The 15,816-nt window shown below is 51.3% G+C and overlaps 1 long non-coding RNA gene across 1 annotated transcript; it reads left to right on the plus strand.

Moving 5' to 3' along the window:
• Positions 1 to 339: 339 nt before the first annotated feature.
• LOC147360413 (uncharacterized) lies at positions 340 to 3,731 on the plus strand. The gene is made up of 2 exons (XR_015139140.1): positions 340 to 647; positions 1,960 to 3,731. It is a non-coding gene; the product is annotated as an uncharacterized LOC147360413 (long non-coding RNA).
• The last annotated feature ends 12,085 nt before the right edge of the window (positions 3,732 to 15,816 follow it).

Genomic DNA, 15,816 nt, shown 5'->3' on the forward strand with positions numbered 1-15,816 from the left:
GAGTGAGGCAATCTCCCTGCTTTCAGTTTTCCTTCCAGTGGGGGAGGCAGCTGAAAACAAGTAGTCAATAAAGGGAAAGTAGAATTTCATCTGAATTAAATCTGCAGTTTAGTTAATGGTAATACACTGGTGTTAATTTCTTCGTTTTGACAGAGGTACCGCCATTAGGTAATGAGCTGACATTAGGAAAACTGGGTGAAGGATACACAGGAACCCTCTGTACTGTCTTTGCAACTTTCATGTGAATTTAAAACTAGTCCCTAAAAAGAACTTATTCAAAAATACAATTTGGGGGCTTCCCTGGTGTCTCGGTGATAAAGAATCCGCCTGACAATGCAGGAGACACGGGTTTGATGCCTGATCTGGGAAGATCCCACATGCCATGGAGCAACTAAGCCTGTATGCCACAACTATTGAGCCTGTGTTCTAGAGCCCAGGAACTGCAGCTACTGAGCCTGTGTGCTTCAACTGCCGAAGCCCACACCTCCAAGAGCCCAAGCTCCACAAGAGAAGACACTGCAATGAGAAGCCTGTGCACCGCAACTGGAGAGCAGCCTCCTCTTGCAGCAACTAGAGAAAAGCCCAAGCTGCCACGAAGACCCAGCACAACCAAAATTTAAAAAAGAAACAAACATTGTGGGGCAATGGTAAGTACCATGAGGAAAATAAACAGGGGCAAGAGATAGAGGAGGGGGTGGGGCCATTTCAGACACGGGGCTTCTCTCAGAGGAGGCCAGCAGTTGGGAGTAATTGCGTGATGAAAAGATCAGGGGAGGGCTGGCCAGGAGGGATGAGCAGGGGCAAAGGGCTGGAGGCAGGAATTGGCCTCGGAGGCTTGAGGTCCGCCTGCAGGTGGGAGGGGGCTTGGTGGCTAGAGATGAGCTCCAGGATATCCGTGGCTTTCCTTCACATTTTTCCCTTCCAGAAGACAAGGAGTGGAACTCTGGGCTGGGAACTGTATCTGACCCTTTCCACAAATTAGCACCTCATTAGAGCTTCCCTGGTGTCTCAGACGGTAAAGAATCTGCCTGCAGTGCAGGAGACAGGGGTTCAATCCCTGGGTCAGGATGATCCCTTGGAGGAGGGCATTGCAATGGCACTCCAGTATTCTTGCCTGGAGAATCCTATGAACAGAGGAGCCTGGCAGGCTACAGTCATGGGGTCGCAAAGAGTCCGACACCACTAAGAGATTAACACACACTGTGATAATTATTTAGGCTTTCCTGGTGGCTCAGATGGTTAAGAATCTGCCTGCACTGCAGGAGACCCAGGTTCAATCCTTGGGTCAGGAAGATCCCCTGGAGGTGGGTATGGTAACCCACTCCAGTATCGTTGCCTGGAGAATCCCACGGACAGAGGAACCTAGAGAGCTACAGTCACACAGAGTCAGACATGTCTGAGTGACTAACACTTTCACTTTCACGCTTTAGTTCTTACAGTTAGCCCAGGAGATACCAGCATCTCACTTACAGGTGAGAACAGAGGCTCAGCCTACATCCCATGGTAAAAGGGACAAGCCTGTCTTGGAAGGAGAGACCTTATGGCCCTTGAGGCTGTGCTGGGGACTTGCTGGGAGACTGGAGTGAGCTAAAAGGCAGGGCCTGGAAGAGGCCGGGCTGTGGCTACCGAGGGGTGGGCAAAGCAGAAAGGGGGCACCGGAAGGATGGAGTCTCTGGCCTGCACAAGGCTGTGTGTCAGGGCAGGGAGCATCTTTGTACAATAGCTTTGTAATCAACTTTAGAAATAGTAATACTCCACAGTTGTACTGGCTTTGCCAAAAATTTTATTCTGATTTTCTGTACCATCTTACAGAAAAACCAGAGCAAAGTTTTTGGCCAACCCGATAATACAAAATTCTAAAGGCACAAAACAACATACAGAGAAAGTTAAGGCTCCCCCTGCCCACTTTCCCTGGCCAGAGATGCCCCTCTGAGATCTGTTTCTTGTGCTTCTTTGCAGAGCAGCACCTTGACCGCAACCCTAGCAAACCATCAGCAGGCCCCACGGATCTGCCAGGCACCACCTGCCAGAAAGCCCTAGATAGATGTACAGTTGTCACATTTAATCTTTATACCAACCGCTGTTGTGTGTGTATCAATCGCTCTGTTTTAAATTGAAGTAAACCGAGGCACAGACAGGTGAAGTCACTCACCCACACAGCTCACTCAGGCTTTGGACTCAGGGACTCTGATGGCATTGATGAAGAATCTGAGGCACAGAGAGGTAGAGTAACCAGCCCCAGGTGACCCAGCAAGGAGGTGGAGGAGCCAGAACTCTAGCCCAGCAGTCTTGATCCTGAATCTGCATCCCTGAGCCCTGCACTGTAGTAGGAGAGGGGACCCCCAACTCCAGAGTCAGCCAACCCTGGGAGAGATGCCTGGCACTGCCTGGCTGATGGCCTGGCACAAGTCCCTGTCTTCTCCGTGAACTGGCTCCCCACTCAGGATGGAGATAAGGAAGCCTGCTGTCAGATGGCTTGAGGATGAGCTCGGGTGAAGGATAGGCTCTGGCACACAGTGGCACTTGGGAGGTTGCTCTCCCACAGTGTCCAATGGGCACTTCCTGTAAAGGGCAGATGGAAAGGTGTGGCCAGGTGAGGGTGGGCCGGGAACTCCAGGTGGGATGTCCCTTCCCTGCAGCTGTGCAGACAGAGCAGGTGAGGGCCCCCCCGGAGAGCATCCGCCCTCTCCCCAGCCCACAGCCCCACTGCCGAAGGAATTCTGGGGAGTCGGGGAGGAGAGAGGGGTTTCCCAAGGTCTGTGCAGAGGGCCTAACCCCCTAGGCTGTGTGCCAGGACCCTGAGAGGTGGGCGAGGCAGGAGGCAGGAAAGGAGGCTGCAGCCAAGAGCCATAGGAATGGCAAAGAGAAAAGGGGCCCAGCCCTGGTTGCCAGCTCCGGCTGGGTTCCCAGGGGGGTGGTCTTTGGGTTGGCAGGGTTACCTCCTCAGGCCGGTGGGCTGGCCTTCAGCTTAGCAGACTCAGAAAACTGATTTTTTTTCTACATCTCCCAGTCCGCATACCAAAGATGATCAGGGGACTGGGGCCCAGCCAGCCAGTTCTCCAGGACATGGGCTGTGAAGTGAAATGTTAATCTCTCAGTCGTGTCCAACTCTTTGCTACCCCATGGCCTACAGTCCACCAGGCTCCTCTGTCCATGGGATTTTACAAGCAAGAATACTGGAGTGAATTGCCATTTCCTTCTCCAGGAATCTTCCAGACCCAGGAATCGAACCCAGGTCTCTTGTATTGCAAGCAGATTCTTTACCATCTGAGCCACCAGGGAAGCCCAGGACAGGATTAACAAACCCAAATGCCAGTTTCTTCATGGGCCAGAGCATTAGGGGCCAGACTGTTTTTCTCCCCCTGATTCCCATCCTCATACCCCAGCCTGGGGAGCCTGGGTTAATAATGAGTGGGGCCTAGGGGGCGAGGTCAGAAACACAGTATGTAGCAGCTGTCAGTGGTCTCAGCCAGGCTGCCCAGAAACAGCACGATGGGGTGCAGGGTGGGGGGTGGGCATGTGGGAAATTAGGGAGTCGAAACCAGGTTTGGGTTTGAATCCAAGCTCTGCTTTGTCCCTGGTCATGTTAACTCACCACCGTGAGCCTCAGTTTCCCTGTCTGTAAAATGGGGTTATTATCAGAATTGAGATCTCATCATAATGGCAGAGCTTCTTACACAAAGCACCCAGCATGTGGTAGGTGCTCAATAAATGGAACTCTCCTCCACTGACTCACTGATTCAGCTCATTTTTCCAAACCCCACAGGCCTGGAGATGAATTTTGGCACTTGTCCTGTGCTCGCGCGGCCAGTGGGGAGATGTACTCTTGTCGCCAAATATTAGAACTGCAGAAACACTTACAGGGAGACAGGGAAGGTGACTGTATTAGGAAGTGGTGCTGACCCTCCTGATGGAGGCTGGCGGCCCCAGGGCCTCCTAAGGCATCTCCCCTGCCTGAGGCTGGGCTGGCTCAACCCACAGCCGCTCGTTTTTGGCAACTGCTTCTCTAGAAGGCTCCCAGAAGACACCGCCTACTGTCCTGACAGTGTTCTGGGCGTGCCGTCTGGTCTGGAGCTGGAGGCGGCTGCAGGGGGTGGAAGGGAGCTGGGCCAGTCCTAGGGGCTTCCATGAGGGGGCCTTCTCCACCTGGTCCTCTCTGCCCCAGGGAGCAGGGCTGAGGGTGTATCGCAGGCTTGCAGAGCTTTTCTGTGGGCGAGTGTCAAAGTGCTGGAAAAACTGGCAGGGGCTTCTCCAATGCAGGGATGAAAAATCTTTAGAAAACCTTCTGTCTCTTCTGTGAGGCAGAAACTACAAGCTAGAAATGACCTTGACCATCAGTGTTTTTCCAGGAGGATGTTAAATTGGTATTGGGCAGAAAAGGGTGTTTATGGTCTAATAAATTCGGGAAAACACTGACTTAACCACTCGACATGGTTTCTCCTCTGCGGGGTTTCTCAGAGCCTTTCATGTGCACTGGTGAAGTTCTAGAGGCAGCGGCTCTGTCTACACAGCAGCCAGACCTCTCTGAGGGTCCTTTTCAATTATCCTGGACCATCTCGCAGGCTTAGCGGGCTCTGAAACCTACTTTGGGAGGTAACAGCATAGTAAAGGGGCTTCCCTTGTGGCTCAGCTGGTAAAGAATCCGCCTGCAATGCAGGAGACCTGGCTTCCATCCCCGGGTTGGGAAGATCCCCTGGAGAAGGGAAAGGCTACCCACTCCGGTATTCTGGCCTGGAGAATTCCATGGACTGTATAGTCCATGGGGTCGAAAAGAGTTGGACAAGACTGAGCCACTTTCACTTTCAACATAGTAAAGAAGTTTGTGCCACTCTACATATCAGAGCTGAAGAAATCTTAGGACTCTGGAAGAATCTTGAGGAGTGTGGGGTTCAGAGAAAAAAAATTCAGAAGATGCTCTCACCTTTATTTGTGTGCTTATTTATTTTATTTGGCCATGCTGGGTCTTTGCTACAGCACATGGGCTCTTCTTGGGGGCATGTGGACTTGCTCTAGCCGTGGCCTGTGAGCCTATTGGATGCCCAGCAGCACATAGGGTCTTAGTTCCCTGACCAGAGATCAGACCTACGTACCCTGCGTTGGAAGGCAGCTTCTCAACCGCTGAACTACCAGGGAAGTCCCACTCTCGGCTTTATTTTAAAGTAAGACTTTATCCGTGTGTGTGTGTGTGTGTGTGCGCGCGCACAGTCGCTCAGTCGTGAGTGACTCTTTGCGACCCCATGGACTGCAGCCCTCCAGGCTCCTCCATCCATGGGATTTTCTGGCAAGAATACTGCAGTGGGTTGCCATTTCCTTCCCCAGGGGATCTTCCCAACCCAGGGATTGAACCGGTGTCTTCCTGCATCCAGTGCCTTGGCAGACACATTCTTCCTCACTGAGCCACCTGGGAAGACTTTATCCCTATTTTCCCTATTAACACATTTAATCTTCGTACCACCCTAGAAGATAAGGACTGTTGTCGTCTTCACTGGCTTCCTCGAGGGTAAACCAAGGCACAGAGAGACAAGTCCTGGTCCAGGTTCACAGCTGGTAAGTGGTGGTGCTGGGATCTGAAGCCAGGCTGCCTGAGTGAGGGGCTGCTCTCATAGCCACTGCACGGTCCACCTTCTGGGGTCCACAGGGCCCCAAAAGCTGCCCGGCCCTTGTAGCCCTGCATGAAGCTCCTGCCTGAGGGAGCAGCTCCCAGCAAGTGGCTGGTCTCTAAAGTTCTCAGGAGAGTCTGTGCCTGCTGTTTCCCAGGGTGAGAGTCTTCTGGTTCTGAGTGCAGGGGGTGGGGATGCCCCATGGGTGAGCTGTGCCGTCCACAGCCTGGCTCCACCAGAGGCCGAGTTAAGGCCCCGTGATGCTCTCATTTCATCCTCACCCTGATGAGCTTTGTTCCAAGCTTCATTCCACAGGAGAATCTCAGAGGGGATCCAAGGCTCAGAGAGGGAAAGTATTGTGCCCAGTTACACAGCAAGGAGGTGGTGGGATTGACATTTGAACTCAGGCAGCTGGACTCCAAAGCTGGGTGTTCAAGATACGGGTGCCCTTGGTGACAAAGCAGTGGGTCCTTGTGGCCAGGGCAGAGGCACAGCTGTGGGGTCATGCCCCCTCAGGCTCTGCTCTCCCCTGACTGGCTGCTGCCCCTGCACACCCACTACAGCCTGCTCTGGACAGACGTCATCTACAGTTCCCTGCTAATCTCCTGGGCCTCCCCTTCCCGGTCTCACGTGGGCCAACAGTCAGTAGCGTGAAAATTGGCAGAGAGGTCATCACCACCAAAGACATGAGGAGTTGTCATGGTGGCCTCTAGGCACTCAGGGCTTTATCTCTGCCTCCTGGAGCAAGACCTCGGGAGGGTCTTCCTTCTTGGGTGCAGACTTTTTGTCCTGAGTGTTTTTTCTCTCCCTTCAGCTCACCAGTTCCTGGAGATAGAGTTGTTCTTCTCTCTGTCCACCCGTGGACCTGGGCATCTGCTGTGCACCTGGCCCTCCTCCAGGCTGGGTGGCTGTGTTGGCCTTCACTTGTCCCAAGGGTGGGCAAGCCTCCAGCGTGTATCCAGAGCTCCTTGGAGGCAGAGGTGCACGCCTGCAAGTGCAGGATCTATCGGTCCAGCGGTGTGTGTACTCAGTCGCTTCAGTCGTGTCCGACTCTTTGCGACCCCATGGGCTGTAGCCTCCCAGGCTCCTCTGTCCAGGGATTCTCCAGGCGAGATTATTGGAATGGGTTGCCATGCCCTCCTCCAGGGGATCTTCCCGACCCAGAGATAGAACACACGTCTCTTACATCTCCTGCGTTGGCAGGCCAGTTCTTTACCACTAGAGCCACCTGGGAAGCCCTGGTACAGCAGGACCTGGCTCCAAATCCTACTTCCAATATCTTAATAATAAAGATACAAATAACCAAATTTTTTAAATGAGTCAAGGATCCGAGTAGAGATTTCTCCAAGGAAGACATAAAAAGAGCCCACAAATTCATGAAAGACACTCAACACCATGAACCATCAGTTCAGTCACGTCCGACTCTTTGTGACCCCATGGACTACAGCATGCCAGGCTTCCCTGTCCTTCACCATCTCCAGGAGCTTGCTCAAACTCATGTCCATTGAACCGGTAAAGCCATCCAACCATCTCATCCACTGTCGTCCCCTTCTCCTTCTGCCTTCAATCTTTCCCAGCATCAGTGTCTTTTCCAATGAGTCAGTTCTTCACATTAGGTGGACATAGATTGGAGCTTCAGCATCAGTCTTTCCAATGAATATTTAGGACTGATTTCCTTTGGGATTGACTGGTTTGATCTTGCTGTCCAAGGGACTCTCAAGAGTCTTCTCCAACACCACAGTTCAAAAGCATCAATTCTTTGGTGCTCAGCCTTCTTAATGGTACAATTCTCACATCCATACATGACTACTGGAAAACCATAGCTTTGACTAGACAGACCTTTGTCTGCAAAGTAATATCTCTGCTTTTTAGTATGCTGTCTAGGTTGGTCATAACTTTTTTTCCAAGGAGCAAGTGTCTTTTAATTTCATGGCTGCAGTCACCATCTGCAGTGATTTTGGAGCCCAAGAAGATAAAGTCTCTCACTGTTTCTACTGTTTCCACATTTATTTGCCATGCAGTGATGGGACCGGATGCTATGATCTTCATTTTTTGAATGTTGAGTTTTAAGCCAGCTTTTTCACTCTCCTCTTTCACTTTCATCAAGAGGTTCTTTAGTTCTCCTTCGCTTTCTGCATAAGGGTGGTGTCATCTGCATATGTAAGGTTATTGATATTTCTCCCAGCAATCTTGATTCCAGCTTGTGCTTCATCTACCCTGCCATTTTGCATGATGTACTCTGCTTATAAGTTAAATAAGCAGGGCGGCAATATACAGCCTTGACATATTCCTTTCCCAATTTGGAACCAGTGCATTGTTCCATGTCCGGTTTTAACTGTTACTTCTTGACCTGCATACAGATTTCTCAGGAGGCAGGTCAGGTGGTCTGGTATTCCCATCTCTTGAAGAATTCTCCACAGTTTGTTGTGATCCACACAGTCAAAAGCTTTGGCATAGTCAATAAAGCAGAAGTAGACATTTTTCTGGAACTCTCTTGCTTTTTCTATGATCCAACGGATGTTGGCAATTCGATCTCTGGTTCCTCTGCCTTTTCTAAATCCAGCTTGAACATCAGAGACATGCAAATCCAAACCTCATGAGATACCACCTCACACCCACTAGACGGCTAGAATCAGAAAGATAGATAACAACATATGTTGGCAAGGATGTAGTGAAACCGTGCCCTTATCTGGTGGGGATGTAAAATGGTGCAGTCTTATTGGAGAACAGTCTGAAAGTTCTTCAAAAGCTTGAACTTGAAGTTACCTATGACTCAGCAATTGTGCTCTGAGATATCTATCCAAGAGAATTAAAAACACCTGTCCACCCCCAAAAATGACACAAATGTTAATAGCAGCATTATTCACAATAGCCAAAAGGTAGAAATAATGTAAATGCCTTTGCACAAATGAATTGATAAATATAATATGGAATAGTATTTGGCCATAAAAACAAATGACTTTCTGATACACACTACAACATGGGTTGTAGACATTATACTGAGTGAAAGAAACCAGTCATGATGACCGCGTGCATTAATCTTTTTGTGTGAGTTGTCTAGAACAGGCAAATCTATGGGGAGTTTGGGGAAGTGGGGAGTGGCTGCTAACGGGTAGGGGTTTTGAGGAGAGGGATGATGCTAATATTTGAAAACAGTGTTGTGCCTTCCCTGGTGGCCCAGTGGCCAAGACTCTACACTTAATACAGGGGGCCTGGGTTCAAACCCTGGTCAGGGAACCAGATCCCACCTGCTGCAACCGAGAGTCCACGTGCCACAGCTACAGATCCGGTGTACTGCAACTAAGACCACGAGTGCCCAACTAAGACCCAGCGCAGTCAAAGACATAAATAAATACTTAAAAAAGAGAACCGTGGTGATGGTTGCACGACTCTAAATAAACTAAAAAGCCATTGAATGGGACACTAAATGGGTGAATTGTATGCTGTGTGAATTATAACTCCAGAAAGCTGCTATAAAAAATTAGGAAATACACATAAGCAGAAGAAAAAAGAAAAAAAGGTAGGTCCATAATCCTCTCACCTAGAGACAACCACTGTCAACATTTTAACGATGCTCTTTCAAATTATACTCTGTTGCCCTATATGCTGCTTTTTCATTTAATAATAGATTGTAAACATTTTTCCATGTCAATAAACATACCTCTACGTGAAAACAGATCCTACTTCCACCGCCCACTGGCTGTGGGCTGTGGGAAGCAACCTCATGGCTCAGAGCCTTGGTCTTCCCCACTGTAAGGTGGGGTAAATGAAGGACGCCCTGCGGAGGAAGCTGTGAGGAGGAAAGGAGACTCCTTTGGGGAGTCCCACTCCCCTGGGACCTGGTGCAGCCCCCGGCCTGAGGAAGACACTGCGGAAGCAGAGGCCCTGTCACGGTGGCGGTTGTGGGCTCACGGACACTGGAGGGGAGGGGAGGCGATGGTGAGACGGATGGCGAGAGCAGCATGGAAGCATGTACACCATTACGAGTGAAAGAGGTAGCCAGTGGGAATTCACTGTATAACTCAGGGAGCTCAAACCTGGGTTCCATAACAACCTAGAGGGGCAGGAAGGGGTGGGAGGGGGGAGGAAGGTTAGAGAGGGACGGGACACGTGTATACCTGTGGCTGACTCCTACGGATGTGTGGCAGAGGCCAACACAATATTATGAAGCAATTTTCCTTCGACTAAAAGTAAATAAGTTTGGGGGGAGGGAAAGAGAGTTGTGCCAGCCTGGAGTGCTCCAACCAGGGTCAGCTCATTTCTGTGTATTCTGTAAGCTTCACATGTACCGTGATTCCAAACATCCATAGTTTGGGGGCTTTCCTGGTGGTCCAGTGGCTAAGACTCCAATGCAAGGGGCCCGGATTCTATCCCTGGTCAGGGAACTAGATCCCACATGCCACAGCTGACGATCCCACGCGCTGTAACTTAATAAAAAGAAAGATCTCATGTGCCACAACTAAGACCTGGTGCAGCCAAATAAATAAATCTTTCTTTATTTAAAAAGAAAAAACTCATAGTTTAAAAGTAGGTCCAGGGCCAGGTTCGGACCCTGGGAGGGCCCTGGGGGTTGTTGTGACCCTCAGTGGAAAGCACCACTTTTCGGAGCTCCTACTGTGTGCCCAGCCCTTTCTCGTGGTGTCTCCTTAAATCCTCACAATGACTGTTGTCCACCTCCTGTGAACAGAACAGGAAACCAAGCCTCGGGAGGTGCAGTCACTTGACCTTTTCCAACATGTGAGGGTGGACCTAGGGGTCATTTCCAGGTTTACTGGTTGAAAGCCTGTGCTCTTGCTGCTTCTCTGCCCTCCAAAGAAGGAATTTTTAAAATTTTATTTATTTTTAATTGAAAGATAATTGCTTTACAATATTGCTTTCTGCCAATACAGTAGGCTTTCTGCTTTCTGCCAATACAGCAGGCTTTCCTGGTAGCCCAGCTGGTGAAGAATCCACCTGCAATGCAGGAGACCCCGGTTCAAGATTCCTGGGTCGGGAAGATCCCCTGGAGTTGGTATAATCTCCAGCATTCTTGCCTGGAGAATCCCATGGATAGCGGAGCCTGGCAGGGTACAGTCCATGGGATCGAAAAGAGTCGGACATGACTGAGTAACCAAGCACAGCAGAGCACTGCCATACGTCAACATGAATCAGCCATCGGTATACGTATGTCCCCTCCCTCTTGAACCTCCCTCCTACCTCCCACCCGTGATGCGATGATTTTGAAAAGGCCTGCATTCTGTCCAAATGAGGGAGTGTTACTTTTCCCCAGACCTGGAGCAGGGCATCCAAATGGGGAAATGACTGCTGTATGATTTAATCACAGGCTGTGCTGGTGTGTGCCTTGTACACTGAGTCCTCTGTGGGGTCACAGTAGAGCCTTGAATGCAGTGTCTGCTGGGATGCACAGGCTGGCAGGGTGGGAGCCAGGGTAAGCTGGGGCCCCACGTATGGGCAGGTGTTAGGGGCACACAGGAGCCAGACAGTTGAAGTTGGAAACCCTACTCTGCTGGTGTCTTGGGCAGTTTCTTCTCTGTGTGAACTGGGTTTCTCTGTCTATATTAGGAGAGTGTAAGATATTAGATAGGGACATCCCTGTTGGCTCAGTGGTAAAGAATCTGCCTGCAATGCAGGAGACATAGGAGATGCGGGTTCGATCCCTGGGTTGGGAAAAGCCCCTGGAGAAGGAAATGGCAATCCACTCCAGTATATTCTTGCCTGGAGAATCCCATGGATAGCAACCCTGGCAGGCTACAGTCCCTGGGGTCGCAAAGTGTCGGACACGATTGAAGTGACTGAGCACGCACACACGCAAGAATTAGGTAACTTAGAGTGCCCTGAGGCACTCAGCCACCTTCTGACACAGAATAAGCTTTGGTGCCACCAAGAATAAGTTTTGGTATCACCATGGTGATGGGGGCCCAGGAGGAGTGGCAGGGAGAGGGGCCACTGCCCAGCCCGGCCTTATCACACTGCTGTGCAGGCCCACGTGAGGGCTGGCAGACGGTCGCTCATGGCTTCCATACCCACTTCCGAGAGAGGAAGAGAGGACACCTCCACTAAGAAGTCTGCCCCCGTCTCCCCAGCCAAGCCTGATCCCTCTAGTCCCCGCATCCTGGGCAGCTGCTCTGCACTTCTGGCACATGGATCCCAGCCCGCCCGGTCCAGGGTCTCTGTCCTCCTCCCCTGCCTCCTGCCCGCCTCCTCTTGGTCACCCTTGGCACCACCCCAGGCCAGCCACCTAGTGGGACTCCACCTCTCTGAGCCTCCTTCCTTCTCAAGGGCACCGAGGTCAGCAGTGGGCTCTAGAGTCTGATTCTGACTCCCCACTTACTAGCTGCGGCCCCCTGAGAAAGGTGCTCAGCTTCCCCAGCCTCAATCTCCTCATCTGCAAATTAGGGGCAACAGCACCTCTCAGAGATTTGAGAATCAAGTGAGAAAACAAAACACACATAAAGAGCCCAGAACTCTGCTTGAGCCATCATGAGTATTTAGCATATGTTGGCCATGGTTTCTGTGATCCTGGCCTTTTAGGACTGTTGCAAAGTGCAGGGCGTCCTGCCCCAGAGACCCCATCCCCAAATGCTGGGCCTTCGGCTTCATGTACATCTGGGTGTGAGGGCTTTTGAGGCTCTTATCCTGGCCTCTGCCCCTCCTCCACCAGGCCATCAGATGGGGCACTCTCCTTCCTGCAACCCCCTCCCCACCCACTGACACCATGCATGCTGATGTCTGTAGAGCAAGTTGCCCTGAAGACCAAATGTGTGAGAGGAAGGCCAAGAGGCTCCACCTTTTGCAGGAAAATGCAGATTCATTCATTCATTCATTCATTCATTCCACTGATACCTGCTGACCACCTACTGTTCTAGGCACTGGGGATATGACAGTAAACGAGGCTGACGAAACTCCTGTCCTGGTAGAGCTAACACTCTAGTGGGAGAGACAGACCCCAGACAAAATGAACAGTGACATATGGGGAATGTCGCCTGGTGGTCGACACCGAGGAAGCTGGGACAGCCGGAAGTGGGGGTGGTCCTGGGGAGAGGACTTGTCATGTGAGACAGTGTGACCAGGGAAGGCCCCACAGAGAAGGTGACATTTGAGCAAAGATTCAAAGGAGAGAGTGTTATTGTTTGCTCACCTGTCCATCTATTCATTCATAGGCATTCATTCATTCGTTCCTTGAGGCGGTCAACCAGCATCAGTAAACCTTGCCTTGGGCCTGTTCGGTGGCTTTGGCGGGGCGTGGGGAAGCGGGCTCGCCCCAAGTGGCTCACAGACAGTTACTCCCAGCAACGGGGTCTGATCCACCCTGTAAGAGCCACTGAGGTCTGCCAGGGGCTAAGGGGTTTTTAGGACGCGTGACTTTCAGTGCTCAACAGTAAATTCCTGGGCAAACCAGCATGAGGGATCCCCCTATAGAGGCCGAGGAAAGCCTCTGCTTCTCTGAGGACGTGGAAGGCGAGGCTGTGCGTCCACGCCAGGTAAGCAAGAAGGGCAGATGCTCCAAGACCCAAATGCCACAGAGTGTGGGGAGCGGGCTGGCGTGGAGGCAAGGCTGCCTCCCAGGGTCAGTGATGAGGAGGCCAGAAGGGACAGAGGGGCCTTGGGTGTCCAAGAAGGGTCTGCATTGACTGTGGACAGCAGGCCTCCAATCAGGTAAGTGACTCCACTGTGTCCGCCTTTTATAAAGAGCAGTGTTTCGCCTTGCAGGGCTCTTCGCTGGGGCAGAGGGCTGAGAGCGGAGCAACACGGTATCCTTGTTCCTTCTTTGCTTCCTTCCAGTGGGTGCCGAGCACCTTCCAAGCCCCAGCCCTGGCCTGAGATATCTGCCCTGGGTCAGCAAGACCAGGTGAGGGATGGAAGAAGTGACTAGTGAAGAATCTAGTGAAGGGCATGTGGGTGTTTGTCTTACTGTGTCTCGGAGGCCTAGACATTTTCCAAATAAAGTATTAGGGGGAATAAATGCAATAAATCTGGTTCCCAGTTGAAGTGTTTGGGGGAGAAAAGGCAGGTCCTTCTCTCCAGCAACTTAGGGTCTGCTGCAGGAGCTGGGTGGGTAAACCCAGCCTTCATGGCGTGGGCGCTCCACGTACACCAGATCCTCGGAGGAAGGAGACGGAGGCAGTGGGAGGCCAGGGATGTTTCACCAGAGAGGGAGGGAAAGGGGAGGGCTGGCAGAGGTATAGCCGAGGAAACGCACAGGGATGCTGGGGAATAGGTGGGTCTGTGTGGGTCAGTGGAGGGCTCTTTTGTAAAAATTACTTTTTATTTATTTGGCTGCTTTGGCTCTTAGTTGTAGCACCCAGGATCATCCTTGCACTTTCTTTGTGGTGAACGAACTCTCTAGTGGCGGCGTGAGGGCTTAGTTGCTCCATGGCATGTGGGATCTTAGTTCCCCAATCAGGGATGGAACCCGTTGTCCCTGCATTGCCAGGGAACTCCCAGTGGAGATTTCTTGGTAGGCCAGGAGGTAGAGTTCAGAGGAGGCTGGAAAAGGAAGTCCTGGCCTCACAGAGCTTGTCTCCTAGAATCAGACTCCAAAAACAAAAGTGAGACTGGTTCACTGTTGCAAAATCAGAGAACACAGGAAATTATTTGTAAAAAGGAAATACAACCCCTAGGTTAGCCCATCACCAGAGATAACCACTGTGAAGCATTGGATACATTTCTTCCTGATACGCGTGTGTATATAGATACATCCTGAGAATAATATAATAGTGTGCATCTTGCTATTTTTTTTTCTCTTAAAATCACATCAGATGCATTTTCTGGTAGCACGAAATAATCTCTGAAAACCTGACTTCTAAGCCCTTCAGAGGACTCCAGCCGGCAGTGAACTCCTGGCTAGGAGAACATTTCTCAGCGCTCGACACTGAGGCTGTTTCCATTTGTTTGCTTTAACAAAGAACACCGTGATAAACAGCCTCCACACATACATAATTCCATGTCCACATCGCTGATTATTGTGTTTTTTTCCTGATTAATTCTTAGACATGAGATTCTTGGAAGCCCTGCTGGGTGCAGAGCTGGCTGGGCAACCAGGAGAGGAGGTGGGTTTCCCAGGGCCACGTGTCCCCGCCCGAGGATAGCCTGGCCCCAGCTGGAAGGAACACCTTGCCCTTTCTGGATACTGTACGCTCTCTGCTACGTCCCAGCTGCTTTGTCCGAGCTGTTCCAGGCCCCCACCCCCAGCTCTCTCTCCCTGATTCCCTGTCTGGCTACCTCTTCCTCGTCTTTGCAGATGCCCGACAAAACCTTCTAAAGAAAGCTTTCCCAGAGCCCCAGGGTGGGGAGCCCCCACGCCCACCCGCCTCTGCTGCTGTGCCCAGGCCACCTTCCTCAGAGCTGCTGTCTCACTGGGTTGCGAGCGCTATGTCTTTGTCTGGTTTTCTTTGTCCCCTGAGGACAAGGCCCAGGCTAGTTTCATCTTTGAATTTCCAGCACCGGGGATTGAGCTGGCTCATTTCAGTTTCAGTAAATGTTTGTTGAGCAAAGGAATGAAGAGCCAGACGAATGAATGAACCAATGAAACAAAGTCCGTGGGGCAAGGCTGAAACTCAGACTCTGGGTTCCAGACAAGCCTCCAGTCCAGGGGGACAGAGGGAGGTGTGGACTGGGGAGCTGGAGGCAAGACTCCTGTGAAAGGAGGCTGGGACCAGGGGCCCGGGCAGTGCAGTGCTGTGAAAGGAAGGGGAAGTTAGTGGCAGTGATGGCCAGGGTGGGCAGGTCAGTCTGAGGAGTCGGAGGTCGGGGCACCAACAGGTAATGTGGGCAAGAACATTCCAGAAGAGGGCAAAGTTACACGGGTTCTGGAGCCTGCTGCTGCTAAGTCGCTTCAGTCGTGTCCGACTCTGTGCGACCCATAGAAGGCAGCCCACCAGGCTTCCCGTCCCTGGGATTCTCCAGGCAAGAACACTGGAGTGGGCTGCCATTTCCTTCTCCAATGCATGAAAGTGAAAAGTGAAAGCGAAGTCGCTCAGTTGTGTCCGACTCCAGCGACCCCATAGACTGCAGCCCACCAGGCTCCTCCGTCCATGGGATTTTCTAGGCAAAAGTACTGGAGTGGGGTGCCATTACTTGGGTTCAAATCCTGACCCTGCTGCTTTGAGCTGTGTGACTTCAAGCCAGTGACTTAACTTCTCTGTGCCTCAGTTTTTCCATCTATAAAACGAGAATAATAAATGTTAGTGCTTCATTTATTCATTCGCCTTTTTTG

Source organism: Bos grunniens, chromosome 13, assembly GCF_055505025.1.
Source record: "Bos grunniens cultivar Pamir isolate PY7600 chromosome 13, Bosgru_T2T1.0, whole genome shotgun sequence".
In the NCBI taxonomy this organism is placed as follows: domain Eukaryota; kingdom Metazoa; phylum Chordata; class Mammalia; order Artiodactyla; family Bovidae; genus Bos; species Bos grunniens.